Here is a 4889-nt window from a genome sequence, read left to right as displayed (position 1 = left end):
GAGATGAGCGAGGAAATCCAGGCTATCAACCGAGACTCAAGACCAAAGCCTTTCAAAATGTTTAAAAGGAAGGGCAAACTAAGACTATCATAAGCTTTAGCGTGATCCAACTTGATGATCGTGCCTTTAGATTTGAGGTGCTTGAGGGATTGAACCACTCCTTGAGATGTTATGATGCCATCTAGGATTTGGTGACCTTTGAAAAAATAGGTTTTCTCTAGGGATACCAGAGAAGGAAAAAGAGGTTTCATTCTCTTGAACATGATCATGGATATAATTCAATAGATGAAGTTACATAATGAAATCAACCTGAAACCATAAGGCTCCTCAGACTCAACAGATTTGAGAATTACAAAAATAGAAGTGGAATTAAGTGATGGTTTTACCTTTTGATATCAATGACATTCCTCCACTACCTCCAGGATATCTTAGCCAATGAAATTATAGGTTTCCTTAAATAACTCTGCTGTAAAGGCATTTGGTCCAGGCGCTTTGTTCCTAGCCATCTCTTTGACCACTTCTTGCACTTCTTCCATAGTGATAGCTTGCATGAGTGCTAGGTTCTGGTCCCTACTCACTAGATGAGGGATCTCTCTAGAAATTCACTAGATAACTACAGATCTCTCTTGGTCTTGTTCAAAGAGGAGAGTGTGGAAATGGCCCACCAAGAGGTTTTCCATTTCATCATGGTGAACCAGAGGATTCCCTATAGGTTATTTGAATGATAAGATCTCGTTGTGTTTACCATGTTGAATCATAGCTTTATGGAAGAAGCATGTGTTTCTTCCACTTCTCTAAGACATTGGATAGGGGATTTTTCCTCGAGAGGATTTCCTCCTCCTTTCTTCATTATTCTAGTTGGGTTAGAATCATAGCCCCTTTTTTGGATAGGGGGCCCCTTAGTCAAAAAATTTAGAAAATCAGTTAGTGCTTGAATTTCCTTTTTCAATAAAACTTACCTTCATAAAATTAGGAGAATACCCTTGAAAAATATTAAAAAGATTAAGTTTTATGATAAGGTAGGATAAAATCACTCCTTAAGAAATATCACATCGCAAAAAGGATAACGGATACCTCCTTGCAAACAAAATTCTAAGGTTACGAGATCGCGATGCGAAACTTCATCGCATCGCATGCATCAAATATCACTTACGCTGAAAAACCTCAAACTTCCAATATGCGATGGCGCATATCGCAAATCGCCTTCCGTGGAAAACACATTAACTGATGATTGTAATATCCCACGCTCCAGTGATATTTTGATATTGCGATATTGCGATATTGTGATAGAGTGATATTGCGATGTTGCGATGTTACGATTTGCGATCTTGCGAAGCAAATTGCAAAAAATCGCTTCATCACAAATCTTTCAGGCTCGTTGTTCAAAAACGTATTTTCCATTAACCAAGACCTGGTTATGTGCTTTAATGCTAATTAATGAGTTAGTTTCCAATCATTAATGAAATATGATTTCGTGCTTATCAAAGAGCCATTTCATGTAAGGTGGTATATTTTATATGTCTTCGGCATTTAAATCTTTCCCGTCACCTTTTCCTTATCATGATTCTCACCTCATTTGTAAACTGCAGGAACAAAGAACAGAGAATTATACAAAGCAATATTCAGGATACTATGGAAAATAAAGGCAAAGCTCTGAGTTCTGAAGATCAAGAAATGATGCCCTTGTATACAGACACCGCCTATAACAAAGACGCTGGTATTACTACTTGGGAAGGCATGTATAGTCTACTTGAGGAAGAGAATCCCAAAATAATGGAGGTTACAGCTACTGCACGCTCACACGGGTCTTTTGAGGCGTCTATTATAGAGCTATCTTGCACATTCTTACACCGAATAGTGGCAAGGCCCAAAATTCTTCCATACACAGACATGGTTAAATGGGTACTAGACAACGCTAACATCGCAAACAGACAATTTAAGACTTAGTGTCAGCAACTTACAGAATCATTATTTTCACAAAATTTAAGCTTTTTATCAGCTAACAAAAAGCGCGCAAGAGGCAAAAAATCGCACCAGGGAAGCCCGGATCAAGAAACGGAGGTAGTTTCCAATGCACGATTAGTGCCTAATCATGCATCGCTGAGTAAAACCTCTTGAAAGGGAAAAACTCTAATTGTTCAGTCACCTGTAAGCCCAGAAATTCATAAGAAAGCAATGCTAGAGGTAAAAAATAAAAATAAAAAGTAAAACATGAATCCTAAAACCAATGGTATTTATCAGAAATATCTTCAAAATGGTATGTATATATGCTCAACAACTGCAGACAGACTGGAGACAGAAGGCTCAAGGAAAGGCAGAATCAATCAAAAGGTTGACTAAGTTGAATTGGGATTCTTACTGGGCATATTTGGTAAAACCACACAACCAGTGCATGACTCTCAAATGTATCATCAATTCTGTCAAGAAGAGGGCACCAGCTCTTGCCGATGTCGTTTTCACATGACAGTTAAAGTCGAAATTTGGCCAGCTGACTCTTCTCAAACAAATGTTGAACGCTTGCGATTTCAAGGAACAGATACATAAATAGTTAGTTGTTAGTTTTAATTTTAGATTCAATGTTAGTATTAATTTTGCTTTATTTTTTTTCCTGAAATGAGGATGGTCATTTAAACCATATCCTACATTCTTGTAATAAGTTATTTTTAGATTTAGTTAGTAGTATTTAAACCTTTCTCATGCATTTAGAGAAGGGTCCTGAAATTTGTCAAAAACTTGTCCTCAGAAAATGCGCTTTTGCACTCTCCGAGGATGTTTTGATGAATGAATGGAACATGATTTATTGATATCTGCATTTAATATCTACTACTGATGTTGTACTTTTGTACTCTTAGTGGATGTTGGATTAAGAAGAGATAAATCATTATCGCTTGAAGTTCATGAGCAGAACTAGTTATAAATGGTACTTCTATCTCTTAACTATTTCTGCCTTTGTGTTAAAGTGGTATTTATATTCAGTTTTTTATATATTGATGTGTGAATGCTTGGGTTATCATTTGGCACATCTATACAGTGATAGCTATTTATTTATGCTTAATTTATGAGTAGCTTATTATGCAATATGTTTTTCACAACTGTTTCGTCTAACTTTTTATACGAAGTGGTTTATCTCTATTGAATTCTTTTCTCATAACAGTTGAAAGATCTTTATTACCAATTGTTATTTGAAATCATTTAAGATCACATAACGGAAAGGTTACACCCCAGGTTAGTGTAGAATTAGGTATTTCTGTTTATTAGAATACAATTGCATGTTATTAGATTAGAGTTAAAGTAAAAGCATTTCACTTAGGAACTTTTAGAAAGGAAATATCAAATATCAACACACACACACATAAATTGGGAAACTGGTCCCATATCCCCAGTCAGACCCATTATACCAAATTGAAAAGGACATGCTAACCAAGGTCCGGACCGGGTGGGTATCCCCCTTGTTGTAGTCCCGATTTTCGGGGCTTCAATAGGTCCAAATCAGCCATCTCTGATCATTCTTTGTTGAATGTTTTGAATTCGTTCCTAGAGTTGGTATTTATGTTTTAGGATATTCCCAAACTCCATTTTGTTCCATTGTTTTATATGTTCCTTAAGCTCCTTCAATCTGAGTTGGAAGGTATGAATATGATTTATGCCTTGCACCGAGAAATATTTCCACCCACTCTCGAACATGCCCCAGAAGGAGGGGTCTCATAGTGAAAATGACTCAAATCTGAAGGGTTGGTTTCTAGGAGAAAACTTCAGAGCCATTTCTAATAGGATTTGCTAGTGATCTGACCCCATGCATGAAAGGATTTAATCTTTGAATAAGATATATCTACTTGTAAGTCCTTGTCACACCAAGAATATGACAAGGTGTGACGTAACCTAATCATGACCCCCTCGTTGGTTATTCCATGTCTCCATGCCATTATGGGCAAGAATATCTACTAATTTCATAGTAGAAATTAGGTCCTAAAAGGCCTACATCTTCGACTCTTGACGTCTGATCCTACCCTTTTTTTCGTCTAGTAATGTAATTAGATTAAAGTCTCCCCCTATTATCCATAAATCATCTAAACATATATTTCTAAGCTTTTCTATGTTCTGAAGGAAAGCATCTTTCTCACCTGAAATGTGAGGACCATAGACAGTTGAGAGTAGTACCCAATCGCTAGTGCCAATATGTTTGAAGTGGGTCAAAATAATATGGGGCACACACACCCATTTATCAAAGAGAATTTTAGACAGCTTCTAGAGAATGACCAATCCTATTGCACTTCCCCTAGAATCCTTTTCCACCACCTCATACACCAACCACATTCATCTAATGATTAATTGGAGTCGTGCTTGAGACACCTTAGTCTCTTGGAGAACTATTATATTGGGATTTTCGTTCTTTAATATGTCTTCAAGTATCTTTTTTTTGCTCGACTGTTGAGGCCTCTTACATTCCAAGAGAGAAAAATCATTGAGATGGTTTATTGAGTTGGTGGAATACTATCGAAAGCGGCACCACCCTTGATGAGTTCACCAACAAATCACCAACCATCTGTATTAACTCCTGTAGGTTCTTTCTGCGCCATGTTTTGCCTCCTTCTTCATGATTGCTACCCATTTGGGAGCCTTCTAGATCAGGTGGATCTAGCAGTTTTTGGCTTTGTTTTGCTTGATATTAATGTAATGCCTCCCGATACGATTTATTTTGTTCCTCAAGTATGAATCTCCCAATCAAATTCCGTGATTCATTTAGCAACGAATTTAGCACTTGTTCCTCTACACTAAAGTCTTCCTTTAATCCATCTATCTCCATATTGATATGATCCATGAAGGGTTCATGCACTTCCTTGTTGAATGGTTTCTCTTTAGCTTTTCATTTCGACTTAGGGTCCATTTTG

The sequence above is a fragment of the Pinus tabuliformis genome, chromosome 7, assembly GCF_031772625.1.
Source record: "Pinus tabuliformis cultivar Carrire ecotype Pingquan chromosome 7, CPIR1, whole genome shotgun sequence".
Classification (NCBI taxonomy): Eukaryota; Viridiplantae; Streptophyta; class Pinopsida; order Pinales; family Pinaceae; genus Pinus; species Pinus tabuliformis.
Note: the sequence above shows the minus strand (reverse complement) of the source record.